At 39.6% G+C, this 19,010-nt stretch overlaps 1 protein-coding gene across 1 annotated transcript in view; it reads left to right on the top strand.

The window, feature by feature from the left end:
• The first annotated feature begins 69 nt into the window (after positions 1 to 69).
• The window catches only part of MIPOL1 (mirror-image polydactyly 1), a 205,431-nt gene continuing 186,490 nt past the window's right edge, over positions 70 to 19,010 (top strand). The window contains exon 1 of the mRNA XM_084521480.1: positions 70 to 1,432. The gene's annotated coding sequence lies outside the window, so the exon portion shown is untranslated. The remainder of the gene's footprint in view (positions 1,433 to 19,010) is intronic.

Here is a 19,010-nt window from a genome sequence, read left to right as displayed (position 1 = left end):
GCTGCGGCCTTCGGCAGCCCGCGGGCGGAGGGCAGGGCTGGGCTCGCAGCTCCTGCTGGTGGCGGCCGGGATCGGGCTCTCCACCCGCTGCCAGCCCGCAGAGCGGGGCAGCAGGCGCCGGCATCCCCCGAGGTGGGGAGAGCGGTCGTGTTCTGTCAGGGGACTGACGGGGAAGGCCTGTCACCACACACCTTGGGCTTTCGCTCCCGTTTGGGGGCTTTACAGCACACGCTTCTTGCAGTCCTGCCCTCTACACGGCGAAAGCCCACAAGTTCCCCCGGGCACTACTTCCAGGAGGGATCGGGAGAGCCATTTGTTTCACCCACCGCCTTTCAGAAACATACTGTACTTTGAAAACCTTTGGACTTTGCTTCCAGCTCTTCAGTGTTTGCAGGACCCAGGTCTTTTGAGTGGCTATTACAGGTCTTATGTGGACCCGCTTGTTCCTCATGGTAAAGTAAACATGGCTTGGGCTCCAGCACTGGGACACAATCAGTCCTGGTTTGGGCAGTCCCCAGCGTTGTTTTTGCTTAGGCCAACCAGGACTTTTCCAGAAGATGCCAGGGAACAACAAGGGGATGACGTGGGCCAAAGGCTCTTCTGCAGAGGCTGTGTGGGCAAGGCTATGCGATGAAAGGGGAAGAAAGGCTACCTGTATGGATGTGAAGCACCCAAGGACATCTAGTCTCAGGGCAGAGATACATTATATTAAGTGCCAGGTTCATAACAGCATTTAGGTTAATAAACTACAGCTTACTCACTTAATCAGCAACTCAATACCTAGATGTTTTTATGGATTCAGAGCCTCCAAAAGCAGATGCAGTATCACAGGTGGTCTTTTGCTTTTCCTGTTGTATCACTGACCCTGTTCCACTAGTCAACCCCCTGGGTTGCCAACATCTAGTAGTAAATATTTTTTCCTTATGTCTCCAGTTTCTGTCTTCTCCCTGAGTACTACTGTGGTTTCCCGCATTCTTCTCCATTTCCTTTTTTTGCACATATTTCACAGCCTCTAATACTGCTGATTTTTATTAACTCAAGTAAAGCCTTGTCTGAGCTTAATGTTGCTCCTTTTCTAACAGTGAGAGGATACTTACAAGTATGATTATGTCAGTTTTGGAAGAAAGCAGAGCTACTGTTGATTTCAAAGGAACATTTATCAGTGTTGAGAATATGGATTTTAAGAGAATGGCTCTTGAATAAAGTTCTTGACTGCTTGTTTAACCAATCACCTAAATAATTGGGGATATTTATTTATTTGTTTGCTCTCTTGCTGACAGATCTACAGTGTTAACGCAGACAAGAATATCAATTTTGAGTGAGAAATCCTTCACCAGATCTTCAAAGTGATTCCGAATACTGTTTGTGATCTTGGACATCTTGAAGTAGAGCTAAGAGACTAGATTTGCTGGCACTTCTTCAGAAAATAAAGGTAGTTTTTACATAGTTATGTTTTAACTTCTCTCACCTAGAGAACAAACAAAACAGATTACTGTTACCTTAGAAGGGCATCAGTGTATACTAGTCTCTTAAAAGCATAGATAATTTGTAACTAGTTGCATATATTTAGTCCTGCAGCACAGCTACTAAAGGCAAATGTTCGTACACAGTTTTTTCCCAGTCCTTATGATTCATATTAAGCTAGGTCTGTTTAATATGTTCAAACAGTATTCTCACACACTCTATTCATGCCTCAGATAGGTATTTAACTACTGTCTGCAGTCTGCATAAATTTTTAGTTTAGGAAGAGTGAGGCTTCCAGATGTTCACTTAACGACTGAGCCAGTGACTTTAAGGTAAAGTCCTTGGCACTGTGAATCCTGGGCACCCCAGAGGCACAGTACTAAAGTCGTCATTTGATGGCCCAGACTCAAGTCTCACAGCACGTCATTTGATGGCCCAGACTCACAGCAGAGCTGAAGAGAATAGATAGTGGTTTTCCTTACCCTCCATTCCTGGAAAGGTTCCTTAAAGAGAGATTTGGCTTTGTTTTAACAATACTACATCTTTTCCTCAAGAAAGAGGGAAAATTTTGAATAAAAAATCCATTGTAAAGAAAGGCATACATAATTACTATAAAAGTGAAGATGGAAATACCTACAGTTGATAGATAAGAGAGATAGCATTCCAGCATTCCAATGGCTAGAATTCAAACAAATAGATTAACTAACATAGATTAAATAGATTAATCAATGGCTAGTAATCAAATAGATTAACTAGTAAAAGAGGAAATTAAGTAAAAGACAAAATGTATTTTACATTGAGATTAAAATACCAGTATCTATTTCATAAAGGCAGAAAGCAGTACAGTCAGAGACAATTTCAGATAGTGTGAGAGAGTTCTCAGGTCACAGCTCTCCAGATTGGCTGGATGGAAATACGAAGGTTAATGCTAGACTGAGACAGAGAATCTAGAAATAAGTGAAGCAAAATAATGAAAGACTGTTAGAAACAGGATTTGTGTCATTTAACTGTCCATTTGTCCATTTTATTCACTGAGAAATAACCTTTTTTTAATTATTATTATTTTTAATACAAACCAAAAAGCTATGATTTGTACACTGAGGAATATTTTGAGAAGGAAGGATTCTTCAAAAACTTACAAGTGGGTTTTGTGCATAATATTTTGAAACTGCAGTACTTTCATCCTCCTCAGTCACCTGAGAATCATTTGTCAAGCCTTTCTAAACATGTTTTCCTGTTTTGAGAATGAATTGCAATCATCTTAATATTTAGAAGTCAAAGTTTTTTAAAAGCATCTTTGGAAAAGTCTTGTCATAAAGTCTGCTCATGAAGTACTGTTCTGATATATTAGTTTGCAGCGTATGCATGTTTTGCGAAGTGGCTAGAGATTCCAAGGTTGAAATGAAATGTAACCTTTGATAATTTAGAGCAAAGATAAGAGAAAAGCAAAATTTTTTATTGCTAAAGTGTGAGAACATAGAAAATATACACAGAAGTGTTAATAAAGTGAGAAAATACTGGGTCTGTAACTGCAAAATGGAATAATGGGTCTAGTATTTAGTTATTTAATTTGCATGCATCAGCAAATAAATAGTAACTTGAATTCTTTGGTATATGTAAGAGCAGAGTGAGGATTGCTGTGGGAATACAGAATAACTCCCTAAAATTAATAAACTCCTAATGTGCTGACCTTTAAGTAATTAAAATCTCAACTTCAATGTTTCATTAACATTTGCATTAGTTCCCTTGGTTTTGCTCTTTGAGACTGCTGCTCAATAAATATAGCAGGATCATCAGGTCTCCAGTGTTCTTCATCATCAAAAAACAGATGCCAAAACATCACTACTTTTTTTGTTCCAGGGACATAGGTCTCACTGTGTAATGCTCCCTTTGATACAAACAGCAAATCTAGTATTATGGTGGACTTTCCGTAGTAGTTCAATGGTAAAGAGAATTTGAAATTGATCCGATGGTGAAGAAACTGTTTAGTTAAATTTGTTTTCTGCACAAGGTTTCATTGCAGCACAAAGCTTTACATTAAAAAAATAATTTGCTTAGAATAGTTAGAAACTTCAGAATTAGAAACGTTCAGAATGCATGTCATTTTCATACAGATGCATTGACAGAATAACATGACATCCTTAGAAAATAAACTCTGCTATTAGGAAACTAGTAAATCTGTCTCAGAGTATTCAGTAAAACAAATCTAGTCACCCCAACACCATTATATTCTCTTGCTGAAAGTCTCTCATGTATTGCACGTTTCCCTCCCCACTCTCCCTCCAATCCAAGAACAGCATTCCCATTGTGCGGGTTTCCTAAAGCACTTCCAGACTTAATCTCATTTTCACATGGCCTCTTCCCAAGCCGGTCCATGTGGATCCACACTCTCCTCAGTAGGCTTGGCAGCGCGTTCTTCTCCGCGTGCGCTCACTACGTGCATTACCGCTAAGAAATACGGCTTCTAGCCCACCTGGGCAGCACTCCAGCGCCAAGCCCACCAAGAAGACAACGACTTCTCTCGGTGCATGGCCAGCAGGGGCTGGGAAAGACGCCAGCTCCTACATTCCCGTGACGGGGAATCAGGCAGCAGGCTCCCGGCCCCCCGCAGACCCCCGCACCGCCTCTCCCGCCCGCAGGCGGCGCCGGCCGCTTCTTCTTGCCCTGCCCGAACCCGAGCCCGAGCCAGTCCCCTCGCCTGGGCCGTGCTGTGCCCCGCCCGCGGCCCTTTCCGCCACTGCGCGGCTCCCGAGGGCGGCGCGCTCGGCTCTGCTCCGCATTCCTCCTCCTCCTCCTCCTTCTCCCAGCCCGCCCGCCCCCTCCGGGGCTTTGTTGTGGAGGCTGCGGCGCCGGGAGCGGGCCCGCGGGGGAGGAGCGCGCAGGTAACGGGCCAGCGGGGCGCTCGCGTGGGAACCCGGCCCCTCACCCGGAGCCGCGCCGTGCCCCGGGGGCTGCCCGCAGCGCCTCCCCGCCGCCTGGCGGCCCCGCACACCTCCTCGCCTCCCCGCCGGGCCTCCGCAGCCGCAGCGTTGCGGGCCGTGGAGCCCCGGAGCAGCCCCCGGCGAGGCGGTGGCTCCGCCAGCCTCCCCTCCGCTCCCCCGAGGGCCTTCGGCTCACCCCGTCCGGCTCCGAACCGGGGAAGTCGGGCAGCGAGTTGCCCGCTTTGGGGTGCAGGGTTTGGGGTTTCGATCGATGTCACTGCAGTGAGGAGGGGGGACACGGGAAGGCTGGCCTCTGCACGGAGGAAGGGCAGCCGGTGGCAAGGTTATTCGGAGGCTATGAAGTGAAACCTTTCCCAAACAAGTTCAGCAGGTCAAAGCTGGATCTGTAAAGTCAGGTGAGAACAGGCTGTGGAGGGTGCTCAGGCCAGCACTGCATTACAGAGAGGAAAAAAAGCCACATGCACCAAAAATGCCAAAGTAAAGTTTGCAGCCTGTGCTTTTGTTTTGAACATATATGACTTTAAAAGCACCTTTGAGAAGTTCTAATGAATTTTAAACCTCAGCTTCTAGGACTAGTAAGTTTCATACAAACCTGCTTTCTTGATGCTGTTGTAAAGGTCAGTTTCACGTGAGGGGAAACTAACAATGTTTTCTCATTGTGAGCAGTTCAGAGTAAAACCATCCATTCTGTGTGAGTAGCCTGAGGCCTGTTTTATCTGCAATAGCACGCACCTCCATGCTGCCTGTGGAGCACCTCTGCTGGCATCCAGAAGTAGCTCCAGGGGTTCGAGGTAGTTGGAGCTGGTTGCTGTAGGAGTTTGCTGGCCCTTCATTTGGGAATGCTGAGTGCCTTGCAGCAGCTGGATGTCATTTGTAATACTTCTGCAAGTTGTAGCTACAGTTGAACACTCTTATATTAACCATGCTGTAGGCATGGAAGAAAAAAACACTTAGCTACTGCAGAACTGCTACTTCTGTCTCAGGCAATTCCAGAAATGGGAATTCTGGAGGTTGTGAGGAATGTGGTTATTAGGACACTGATACACCCACCTTCTGTCCGTCCTTGAGCATCTGTTCTTGGCTCACTGTGTTACTTTGGGAATATACAACCTTGGTTCAATCCCAAACCACCATTTTTCTATTCTTTCCTTGCCTAAATATACTATGGCACTGACTTTTTTTTTTTTTTTTCCTAAAACTTCACAAAATATCTAAAACTAGGTCCTAACTGTTAAGGTAAGCATGCTGTGGTTAAGTGACAACTCTGTTTTGGTTTTGTTTGCTTTGCAAAATGTAGCCATTCACAACAAAGTCCTTCAGCTGTTAAGCAGATGTGTGAAAATGAGCTATATATGGAGGAGGTAGCATGGGCGTGATGGCTAGGGGCTCTTTTGCCCATCACTGGTGAAGGGACCAGTGCTAATTACATTCTCTTGAAAGTGACCAGCTGAGGAGAAGTTACTGCAGTTCTAGTTGCAGTGTAGACAGTGAGTAGAGGGGCTGGGCAGTAAAATCAATGTACAGAAGTTATGAAAGGACAGCTGCTGCTGCAGGTTTGGGGAAGTTGGGATGCCGCAGTGACTGCACAGTTTCACATAACAGTGATAACATCACTGGGAAGATGATATCCCCCCCCCCAGAACTTTGCTTCCTGGTAAATTTGCCTGTGGAGGCAACATCTGGGAGCAGAATATCCATTTACCCTTTTCTAGCCATTTCTTCACTAGTTTTAGATGTTTTGTCTAGTTTTCTTTGAAATACCTGAACTGATGGGGCTCAATCCAAACTAGATCTTGTGGTCGGAAAGGTTGTATAATCTCATATATTTAACAAATGATTACTTATTATATGCATTTCTATATATCTTTTTTTGAGGTTACTGCATGTTTTCATATAATGATATCAAAAGTTCTTTATAGCCTGTTTCTGATTTCCATGACAGTCTGTAATGGGAGCTACTTTCTCTCCAATAGTATTGGGTAGCAAATGAATTTTTAAAAGCACTGTCACCAATTGTCGTGTGAGAACTAATTAGACTTCATTGTGGGTTTTTCATTGGTTGGTTGTTTTTTTCTTGATTCACCTCATTTCCCTTTTAATCATTAGTTTACACCTTTTGGAAAAGGAAGTGTTGCTCTTGTTCTTTGCATTCTGTTCTTCTATCTCCCTGCTTTTTATAAATCATTCTACATTGTGCTGAATTAGAAATACATGATTATGGTGTTACCTGATTTTCTTGACCATGAAGAAATAAAACAATTGTACCAGGCTTACTATGTATCTTGCAGCTAGGCAAACCCAATGCAATATATTACCAGCAGTTACAGGACTATAGTGCTGTCACCCTGTAGCCCAGGTCTAGCTTTTTACATTTTGTGGAATTTTTAGTTTTTTAGGGTCTCTAGGTTGGTAGAAATGTAAGAAAATTTTCAGACCTTGCTAGAAGGGGTTAGAGGAGCAGGGAAGAATGTTTTTTGGTAATTGTTTGTGGAAAAAATCATTAAATTATTAACTGATCACTAGAATTGAAAGAAGGAAGATACACGTGAGCTAAGGGTGAAGAGTAATAGATGTTTTAAAGCGTACTTAAAGAAACAAAAACTTTCAGGGGTGCAGTCTATTAATTTCTCTGCATAGTAATGTTGCATCTGGCAGATATTCCTTAAAGTATGCTTTTTAAAGTATGCTGGCACTTGCCCTTACATTTTAAAGAGGAACAGCTTTTAAGGAGTAACAGAAGCAGTGTTGGACCCCTACCTGTAGAAGATTTTGTTTACTTGTTTGTTTTTAATTTCTCAAATGGAATTACTGCAATCTTCCTTATATGAGGTTTGGAACATCTATTACTTGTCTGTCCCAAGCACAAGTAACAGAAATATGATCACTTAAATTGCATGCTATCGGATATCTGTCACAGTGTGCATCATTACTGTGTATGGAGTTCCTCTGTTACTGAGCATCAGCTCCATGTGAAAACAGCTTGCCGTATTTACTCTGCACCATTATAGTTGGCTGAGCCTTGTCAAAATTATTCGCAGATTTGTCTTGTTTTTCAAAAGAATTAATTATTATCTGAACCACCAAGATTTTTGCCAGTTAATTCTTTTAAAAGAATTTTTCTTTGATTTTGAAAGCTGGCACTGTAGCACCATGCCTTACGCTGACCTTTATGTTGACCACCAGAATACATATGCAGCTTGCTTTCTTTCCTGTTTTTGTTTACCAGTGCTTTTCTGATACAAGCTTGTGAGAAGAGTGATGGGCTGAGGTGACTTGTGGGAAGCTATCTCTCTGTTTGCTGTGAGTTGGAAGCAATGCATGTGCGCAGGCATGCTTCTGTGGGATATAGAGTAGGGAAGGGGAGGAAAGACCAAGTAGGGTCCCTGAGTGGCCATGCAGCCTATCCTCATAAGAAAATCCAGCAGCTGGCTTCCTCTTCTGTGTGATCAAAGCTTGCATGTAATGCATCAGTAACATAATGTTCAAACATCAAAAATAAAAACAAGTCAACCTGTAGGCAAGCAATTATGCCTTCCCCTGTTTAGGCAATTTTAAAAAGAAAGCAGTCCTATAGATCACTTTGAAAGTGTCAGCTGAATGCTGTACTTACCTGTGTAAGTTTTTAGCACGTGAGAATAATGGGATCCCTTTATAGTCAGGGTGCAACTGGTGCTGTTGGTATGCATTAACCTGCTGGGCAGCCCTGCAACAAAAAGAAGGGAGTCCTCTGATATCAAAGACAAAAGTACTTGTAGGGCATTTTTTCTTTTCCTTTAAGTTCAACACTTTAAAGGAAAAAGGCAGGCAGAGTATGAGCAGAATGAGTGTTTGCCAAAATGTATTGCTGAAATTTATTCTAGAAATTAACGTTGACAAAAGCATATAATTCTGCTGGCAACTTTTTGTATAGATAAAACTATCAGTACATATATGGCTCTTGGTTTTAACAGGGAATAAAATACACAAGACTGGTTTACACACTCTGTTTTCCTTATTCAAAAGGAGTCAGCATCTATGATATCATTTATAGTATCACATTCTGGCCAGCAAATCAAGGAACAGATCCAACTTGCCTGCAAGTGAATGGTAAAACTTCTGCCTGTCACAGTGGCATGGGATTAGGCTCTAGGTTTGGAAGAAGTAATTGGTAATGACTTCAGCTCCCGAAGGGTGTTAATTTTTGCACCGTGAAATCCATAGTAAATTGAGTTAAGGAGATCCACATAACATGCTGGTAGACAAATGTTATCCTTTCTGTCCTTTTATGTAAATCTGTTGAAGACAGAATTTGATCTTTAAGTTACACATTCATTTAAGTAGTAATATTCCAGCCAGCTATGCTCTAATTTAAATGTTAAGTGTGAAATAAATTAGAAAGATCTAATCTGTTTCAGGAAGGTAATATTAGGACAAAGAAGGATTAAAATGTTTGGTTACTGGTGAGTTGTTGGGAAGAAGGTGGTGGCAACTCCTGTCAGAATTCATGGAATGAGAGCATAATTGTGTGTGAATCCCAACCGTTCTGGGAATGCTGTAGTATTCCCACTGGAAGAGAATTTAATGCAGCATCATAGGCTATTGTACTTAAAAGACTATTAAAATACAGTATTTACTTCAAGAATGTACAGATCCAGTAATGTATGTAGATTTGTACTTTATAAATAAAAATGTCCACTTGTAAAGAGTGCTGAAGAATTGCTTCATGGTTGTGTGTGTGTGTGAATTCTGCTTTGTGGGACCAAACCCAGAACTTCTGTCATTAGTTGTGAATTTAATAAATGGTACTAAGCTTAGATTCACTTTGCAAAAGGGAGTAGGGCTTTCTGAAGCATGGCAGTTGATATGTATAGAAAAGAGAAGGGAAAAGTGTTTGATTGATTTATTGGCAGAGCACAATTAAAAATATTGTATCTTGTTTCAGTTTTTAATACACGTTAAATATGTTTATAAATATTTGTATTATGAACACTGATTCTTGTTTTGAATGTTCTAGGTTTGTTACCTCTGGGAGTAATCAGTTCTGCTTTAGCCTTCTTTCTTGATGCTATTTCCAAATATATATATTTGTTCCCCCTCCCTCAAGGAAATCATTCTTGCTGCTTACATATTACATCTGATAGTAAATAAAATACCAGTTTAAACTTTGTTTGTTTGTTTGTTTTTCTATCAGTGCAGCATAGGTGTACAAGCTGAATTGACTGGTAAAAAGGCAAGCCAACTTACTTAGAAAAATGGTAACTCAGCTTGTAGTAACCTTCAGGGTGTAGTTAGAGAATGGAGAGTACTAACTGAGTATAATTAGAAAATTATTCTAAGACATTCTAGTGGTCATTTCAATGCCATTGTTAGCAATTGTGCAAAAATAAATATTTTCTAAGTATTCATAACTCTCAATAATGGTATTTGTGTGTACAAATATGATTAGTTACGTATTTTATTGTGATCAGTTAGTCCTACATAACAGAGATTAGATGATGAAATGTGAAGATGTGTATCTTAATGCAGTGTCCTGTCATTTATGCTTGTTGCATAAATTATACCCATCCTATAATAAAGCTATTAGTATTATTTTAGGTACTATTTGTTTTTGTCAAGTACAGTTCTTAATTTTTATTTATTTTTTTTATTTACAGTTGGATTTGCTTTAGGATTCAGTTTCTCAATGCATTGTCATTGTGACTCATTCAAGTAAATAAAGTTTCAGGTTCTATAGGATTTTGCAAGGTTAGGTGCTTGGTAGGTGAGAATGGGGTAATTTGGTCATGTAAATTTTTAGATACAAATGTGAGAAACAAAGTATTTTTCATCATAGTAAGCTATAGTGTGTCCGTGTGTATCTGTGCAGGGATACAGGCAGATTTTCAATTTTCCATTGTATTTGAATGTTAGGATGTGGCTTTCCTTGTCTAAAGAGTTTGCTATATCCACTGTAGGAATCATTTGCTCCTTGTAATGAGGAAAATGGCATTAGAAAATAGCCACCATAACTTGAAGATCTGATGAATGTTTTCTGCTGACTCTTAAAATTATGCAAATGTTGTAGGATTTAAAGTGACGTTAAACACTAAACAACTTTTATTTTATTTATTTATTTTTTAACTCATTGGAGTTGTGCAGCTTTTTATTTGCGGCACACATTCCCAGTTTTTGCAGGGCAGCTTTTTCTGTTGTTTTGCTGAGGAGAGAAGAAAAAAAAAAAAAAAAAAAAAAAAAAAAAAGATGGCAAGGAACATCTTATGGAGAAGGTAACTGAAAAATCTCCTTTTCATGTTTTTGTCATGGACAGAAAATTATACTTGGAAACTTATTCAGTTGAGCCACAAGAACAGATTTAAGATACTGATTACCAGAAACACTGTCTTCTGTGTTTCCTTGCCTTGTCCTCCCTGAGACCTTTTGGTTCCTTCTCCCTGCCCTGGTAAGGTGGCAGCTGTTGGTACTGTGCTCTGAACAGGGAGCAGCTTTGTCAAACCATATTTTTTCTTCAGATAGCTTGAAGAAAAAAGTTTCCCTGATGGCCCTTGACGCCTAGGGAGTATTATTCTGGAGAGTGACGAGGAAAGGCTGCTTTCTTCAGTGCTTTGGCCAGCAGCAGGAAGACTGAGCAGAGCTTTCATGTATTCTTCAGTATTTCTGAAAGCTCCAAAGGCTATGTGACTTTAGACACATTTAGACACATTTGGCAGCTCTCCTTTGGCTGCTTTACCTTGGGCTGATGTGATATAGATAGTGGCAGTAGGCGGCGTCTTCTCTCTTCTGAATTTTCCAGGACCTAGGTGTGTGTTTGTTTGTTTGTTTGTTTTTCAGAAAATGTAATTCTAAAGCATTTATTAGAATATTCTTTTTTTTTTTTTTTCAGTGAAGGCAAGCCTTGTTTTCTTTTTGTGACATAATGGTGCAGTGCTTGTTTCTACTTTTAATTATGATGGGGCAACAGACTTATTTATACAAGTAGAGTGGCAGCTGACAATGTGAATTTTCTGTGAAGATATTCTTAAAATAAATAAATCTGAAATCCCAAATGTGAGAGACTGACTTCAGCCAGAATCTCAGCATTTTCTGCATGTCATCCAGTAACTTTAAAAAAAAAGTCTCTACTTAGACCAGTATAAAAACAGTACAAACGTACTTTTGTCTCCTGGGCAGGTGATAAAAATGCTAGTAAAATTACACAGTTCTATTTGGACAGTAGTTGATATTTTTAGATATTTTTGAAGTGCATTGCCTCCTTGACAGAACTACAAAAACGTTTCCTTATACTGAATGTCTTTATTCCAAATATCACTAGATGAATGATACAGGTGGAATCAAGGACATTCTGTTACTCAGTAATCAAAGCAGGACAATTAATGTCAGATACTAATTAATATCTGCTTTCACATATGCTAATCAACTTTTTAACACTTTTTCATTTTTGCTGCTGATTGTCAGGATACCATGAGCTTGCTGTCAGTGAAAACAGTTTAAGATACAATAAAAGTGAGTCTTGAGGTACCTCAAATAAATACCTCAGTTCACTTGACCTGTATCTGAAGAAAAACAAACAGTAGATCTATATTTGTCTATCTGATTGTAATGGTATTTATTTTAATTAGACCACAGGAATCCTGAACTTAAACTTTTCTCTTTGCACCTGATTACATATGATGAAAAAGGATGTGGTTCCACACCTATATCCTTCTCAACTGATGTCATTGTTCTTTAAGGGAGGCAGCAGCAACCCCATAGTTGTACTCAGTTATGTTTTAAAAATGCATTTTGATTACAATCTTAGCTTAGCAAATGAAAATCCCCCTTTAAGGATTAAACTTTGTTTTTCCCTCAAGTTCCCCCCCCCCCCCCCCCAAAAAAAAAAAAGAAAAAAAGGCAAAGAAGCATTCTGTTCTTTCTGTTATGCTTGCAGCTATCTTCTACCTGAGTTCACTGTAGGAGGTTTGTCCATTAGTGTCTTCAACTATCTTTTTAGAGGGACAAACTAAATTGGAAAAATAGGGCCCCAAGTAGGGCTGTGTGAATTCACTGGTGGTGTTGTTCACTATATCTCCCTGCCCATAGTGCCTGGGTGTTATTACTCCCTGTTCTGTTCCTGCCTTCTTGCTGCAATGATATCTCGGTTGCTTCCAGGTGCTTCTGGCTAAAGTCATGCTATCTCTTCCTGCAGAGGCATACAAAGAGATGTACTATGAGGGATATAAGTATTTCCATGATTCTGTTACCCTGACTTCATTGTTCTTTTGCCTCCTACAATACTCAGCCCCAGTTAGTTGGCTTAAACTTGGTGTTGAGTAGGGGACAGGATGCTCAAAGAAAAAGGCAGGGGGGAAGTTGTGGAACCCACTGCGCTTTTCTTGTGCCGTCTCTTTTCTTGCACTGTATTAAGTTAGCTGCTGATCTTCCTTGGCATGCCTTGGAGAAGAGAATTGTTGTGCCTGGTAAGCCATTTGTTGGCCTTGCCACCTGTGTGTGATCACCAGTTGGGCATGTTTACTAATTTGTCAGGTATTCCTTTCCAATCCCTGTAGTAAGCCTGTTCAAAAGTAGTTCAGGGAACTATGTGGACTGCTGCATAGAAGTGGTAGCACTGGCTCTTCTTTCTGCTACAGCTTCTCTTCTACAGCATGAGCTCATGCTAAATGGCCTTGGTTGATGAGCATTATCAACCCATGGGCACATGTGCTGCTCTCTTTCATTGCCATACGTGACTTGAAGGCAGAGTGGGGTCAGTCAGGTGAGGGTGTTAAATGACTCAATTTGAGAAATGCTGCACATAATATGTCGGTGGTAGCCAAATTGGTGTATACAATTCAACATGCTACAATTGCATGAGCTGCAGTTGCTACAGCCCAGAAATACCCTGGGTGACTGGTGATATCACCTATTGAAACATTTTTATCATAGAATCATAGAATCATAGAATATCCTGAGTTGGAAGGGACCCTTAAGGATCATCAAGTCCAACTCTTGACACCGCACAGGTCTACCCAAAAGTTCAGACCATGTGCCTAAGTTCACAGTCCAATCTCTTCTTAAATTCAGACAGGCTCGGTGCAGTGACCACTTCCCTGGGGAGCCTGTTCCAGTGTGCAACCACCCTCTCTGTGAAGAACCCCCTCCTAGCTTTTGCTTCTGGACAGTAGGGGAATCCCTTTCTATGGAAAGTGAAGATCACCTATAACTGATGCCCCAAATCAAGCAGACGTTATGAAATCAATTTCCAGTAATTTCCTGATTTTATCTGCATTTGCTTTATAGCTTGCTTTAAGAACAATAAAGCTTTGCATCTGGATCAGGCATGTAGAGGTGTATGTTGCATCTTGTAGAAAAATAAGGGTTCTTTAGGACAGTTGTCAAGCCATATTTTACAAATCCTAAAGGATAATAAAAGATTTCATACACATACACCTGTCCCTACTCAGTGGGTGTGTGCACATGTATTTGGCTGACAGTCTCCTGCTGAACCAGGACTTCTTTAGCAAATAGAGATGTAAACTAGCAGGTGGGAAGCTCTCTGCTCACTGTGCAGCGCCAGCAGCCAGGAGATGGAGCCTGTGCCCGCAGCAGGCCCTGCATGGGCTGCGCTCATAACACCCGAACCTGGCCCTGCATCTGAGTCTGCCCCACTGCACTTAGGGCATCACCAGGGTGGTCTATTTAATCATCTGGTTTTAGTTTGGGTGCTTGGTTCTCTCTCTCTCTCTCTCTCTCTTTATATATGTACATACATATATACATATGTATGTATATGTACATACACATATACATATGTATGTACATATGTATATGTGTGTGTATATATATATATTTATTTTCTTGTTAATGCTAACTATTAATCCTGTTGAAACTAAGTGTTTGAGCACTGAGAACTTGAACAGTACAGTGCATAAATTCAAAATCAGCAGTAACTTATCCTGCAAATTCCATATTTGGCATGGTGTGTCTGCACACCTGCATTGTGGCATGTGGCTCAGCTAGTCAATGGGGTGGCTGTGGTTCATTCACTTCTATGTGAGCTGTTTGTAAAGCTGTTAAGAATATGCAAGTTGCAAACAATTTCTTTAGAAATAAGTTTATGAGATGCAGTCTTGTAGGTAGACTGGTTACTACTCTAGTGTGAGAACAGTTGCTAAGTAATAAGGTGCTAATTTTACTTGAAAATGTGAGTTACAGCTCTTAATTTTAAAGGGACAGAGCAGGATAATGTTTCAGAGGTAATACGAGGTAGTGAGTTTGTTGTTGTGGTGAGATTTTTGGTTTTGTTTTTCTTTTTGCTGCCAAGAATGTACTTACTTCAAAGATCTGCCAGATCTGTTCTGTGATTGTAAAAGGTACACACTTTGTGTACCATGTACCTCACATTTCTTATTTGAAATTCTAAATGACTTATGTTTACACTTCAAAACAATGGAAAGGGTGTGGGTCCCTAGGGCTCCTGCTCTGACTAATATTTCTGTGCAGTCACACTCCTGTAAAGTGCGTTATAGCACAACAGGAAGGTAAAATCATTCTCAAAGACTGCAGATTTGTATGATGACCATATGATTACTAGGCTAAGTTGCAAGTAGAAATAATCTTTGGAAATGTGTTTCTCTGTGCTGGTTATTATGAATATTAAACCTGCATTCAGACATTAGGGAATGAGGTTAAAAGTGAGATGAAATTAAGAAGGCAGTTGTCAGAAATAAATTATTGAGTTAAAATTCTGCTGGAATGGTATAATTTGGTTTGCTTTATTTGTTTTGATGGTTAATAGTCACTTATGGTTTGCAAAAAATGAAATCACGGGTTTTCTTTAAGATGGCACATTAGCAAATTGCAATACAGCACTGAAGGATGGGTCATGTCTGGAGCTCTCTCTCCCAACGTGCAACCACATGTGTTAGTTAGACATTTAGTTGAAGTTGAAGTTGCCTTCTAATTTCTATTTGTGTCTGTCATCAATAAAAGCTGGCAAAAGTAGAGACAGTTATAAAGTAGTCTTAAGCATTAGTCTTTTCTAAAGCTCTGTGTTTTTAAAATATCGCTTATTTTTCAGCCAACTGCATGTAGTTGTCACCTTATCAGACCATTGTGATATGTGTGATGAGTTCTGAAGCCTGTTCTTGAAACTGATCAGTGATGTGTTTATAAGAGGAATTTAAAAAAAAAAAAACTGAAAACAAACAAACAACCCAACAAAACATGGAAGAGTTTGAATAGGGATTAACTGTTGTTACAAACTATCAGTTTTGAGGAGATCAGCTTGTGGCAGACATCTGGGCAAAATGCTTAGAAAATATTAACAAATCCCAAGCTAACCCCTATTGCTAACAAAGCAATTAGAATTCAGCCTCTGAAAGTGATCTTGGAGTACATACAGACTTTCCTTTTTGGTGGAGATAGAAGATGCAGGTGAAAGTCCAAGTAGACGAGAGATTAAGCTGAATAGTGTCATCTCAGCCTCCTTCCTCCTGAACAGAAAGACAAAATAGTTCGTGCAAATAGTGCGTGGTGCAAAACGTCAGAAGTCTGAGTGTCCAGAGCTATCAGCTGTCCTTCTTCAAATATCAAAATATGCAAACATGATGACGAGAATGATGGTACATTTAGTTCTGAAGATATTGCCCTGGATAATAAAATGGTAGAAGCAAAAATTACCTACCTGAAGTTAAGTGGAAAGCGTATCATTTGGATAGCCCAAATGCAAAAAAAAACAACAGTGTGGTACCAGGCAGGAATATTATCAAAAAAAGCAAGCTGTAGAAGAATATAAAGATTTGTTTAGTGTTTATATAATAATCTTACTGCCATCAAGGGAAGGATTACTAAGTTTTAGCTCATGTTCTTGTCAAAGGAGTGTGTTTTTTTTGTTTGTTTGTTTGTTTTGGTTTTGAATTTGTTTTTGAAGAGGGGGAGGACTTTTTCAGGAAAAGTCTGTTGATAGAAAAAAAATTTCCATGAAATACAAGTTAGAGCTGAAAAGACAAATGGTCCAGAAAGTGACATTCCAACAAATGTTTGCCCTTAGAAGCAAAAGAAGAGCTTAATAATCTTCTGTGAAACGTGAAATGAATGATAGAGTCAACAGGATGAGTTTCCTGCTCATTAAAAGGTGGGGAAGAAAAGACAAGTCTTCATTAAACTTGTTGGCCTTAAAATGTTTTAAAAATAATAATAATAGTAATAAAAGTTTTGCACATGTCAGTGTATAGAGATCATGAAAAGATGACTGATAGCAAATGGTTTTCTATGCTTGATGCATTGGTAGAATTTGGCAGTTGCCCTCAACCAAGTGGAGACCTACATCTGTGTGTGTGTTCAGCTTTACTTATGTATCAGCACCTGCTTCTTCTGAGAGCCATTTAGATTTTATGTAGTGCTTGAAGCATTTAGCAGAGGAATACAACAAATGTTTAGTAGCAGATATTGAAGTCTGAAGGAAGGGAGGATGACAAACATGTAGAACTAGCAGTTGTGGGAAACTCTGGGAAGATGCAAGGCTTCTAGGGTCTGGTTCCATCTCTTTTGATCTAAAAGATCTCAGGTGGTAACTGAAACACAGTAATTCCAAATGATGGTATGGGCAGAAGTATTAGAGTTTTTGCCTAACAGTAAAGGGTATTGCAAAGAGCTATTGAAGATCACCTGTAACATAATGAGATTTCCCTACTACAGTTTTTCTGTTGACAAGTTACATTCACCGGGGAGTGAGATTTTAAGCACTGAGCCCTTTAAACCACTCATGCAAAACAAGAAATCATAACGTACAGCAGGGGCTTCAAATCCTCTGTATTGATCAGGTGTGAAACAGCAACTGATTGGAAGGGGCCTGTTGGTCTTCTAAGGTCTGAATGGTTTCCGAATGCAAATGGGGGGAAACGGAACACTTTGACAACTGCAGTATTGCATGGAAAACTAATTTGCATGAGGTCATTGAGGTTTTTATAGCTTAAATTTGCATCTTAGCAGTAGGAAAGGCCAAAGTTTTAATGCTTGGAGTTCAGTGTTCATTCAGAGGCGTAAGCTTGCTAGATCTAATGCAAAGCATCTCACAAAATGCTAATTTTTCTGTTTGTAAGCATATACACAATGTATTTTACTATCTAGCCAATGCCTGGAAACCAGATTTCCTGCTGGACTAACTACCCCTAATTGTGGGCTAATTATCACTATTTATGGTACTTTTGTGTGGCAATAAAGGAAACTAGCAGGAGAAACTGGTCTAATATTGAGATTTATGAGATAAACAGTATAGACTATACTGTTCTTGTGTAGTGCAAAATTTTAGTTTATATGTGATTCAGGCAGCTAAGAGGGAAATTCAACTGATAGCTAAAATATTTTAAATTGTATGCGTTGGTGACAGCCTTTTCTGAAAGCTGAATGGCTTTGGTGGTGATTTTATTTTTATTTCCCTTTGCAAGTGGATTGTGTGAGGTGGGGAGTTGTGCTTGCTTCCCTGTTTAGCTTTGTAAATGTTGTGCTGTTCAAACTGACATTACTTATCCAGCAATGATCAGTTTTCTATTTCTTTGTATCTAAGGCACAGATTCCAGATGGGTGTCACAAAACCCCTTTTTCCTTTTTTTTCTTTCTTGTTTGTAGAATAGATTTGAATCATCATTTCTAGAAGGAGATAGTGATTCATTCCAGTAATTCATGCAGGAATGATTTACAGTCTGATACAGGAAGGATAAGTCAGATCTTACCAAAGTTTCTTATGCTTGTGTCTGTTCTTAAATAGCGTCAATTGCCTCCCAAAGATTTTTAATGTATTTTACACTGTTTATAAGTGTGTCTATTTATATATATTTAAAGTTATTAAAATATGTATGTATTAGGATTTTTAACTGTTTGTTCTTTAGGGTCTGGCCAGCTTAAAATTAGAGCTAGTGTTCTTTATCTCTAGTTATCTGTTGCAATACAGCTTTACTGAAGGACCTCTGTTGATCAATTTTTCATAATTTGAAAAAGCTGTAGGAGAACCCCTGTACCTATTTTCATATAAAACCATAACATGAAGAAAAATAGTACAGGAATGTTTTCCTGCATCAATTAAGAATGTACTGCATTGTCTTGATACCAGATAAACAATTTGATACGCATATATAGAGTTACATATACATAAATAGGACTTAGATAAACTACTTTAATCACTTACTTGCTTCTATCTTCTGATTTTATAGTTAACTTGGGAAGTAAGAATAATATTTTTTGTTGTATGCTTTTGTGGACTGGATGTAAATTAATCACAGGAGTACAGTGTCAGCATGAATTAATTATGTAAGTAAGCCAAATGGCTATTTCATTATTTTATTTAAATGGCAATAGCTTGAGAAGATCTTTTGTCCTAATAGATTAGCCAGAATTCATTTGAAAAAGTCTTAGTATGTTTAAGGTAATGGAAAAAAATCACTTTCAGTACATCCTAGAATAGATCCTGTTTAAAACAGATGACAGCCTGTCACGTTCAGTAGCATATCAGTCATCAGATTTATTCTAATTCCTTAAGCTGAACATTTCATTCAAGCCTGTAGATTGTCTTGTCAAGCTACCAAAAGCTTCATAGCTTTCCTGTCAAGCATATAGTTGCACCAGCAGTTCACAAATAAACGTTAAGCTGCAAAA

Source organism: Aythya ferina (genome assembly GCF_964211825.1).
Source record: "Aythya ferina genome assembly, chromosome: 5".
NCBI classification, from domain to species: Eukaryota; Metazoa; Chordata; class Aves; order Anseriformes; family Anatidae; genus Aythya; species Aythya ferina.
Note: the sequence above shows the minus strand (reverse complement) of the source record. Positions and strands in the feature narration are given on the sequence as shown.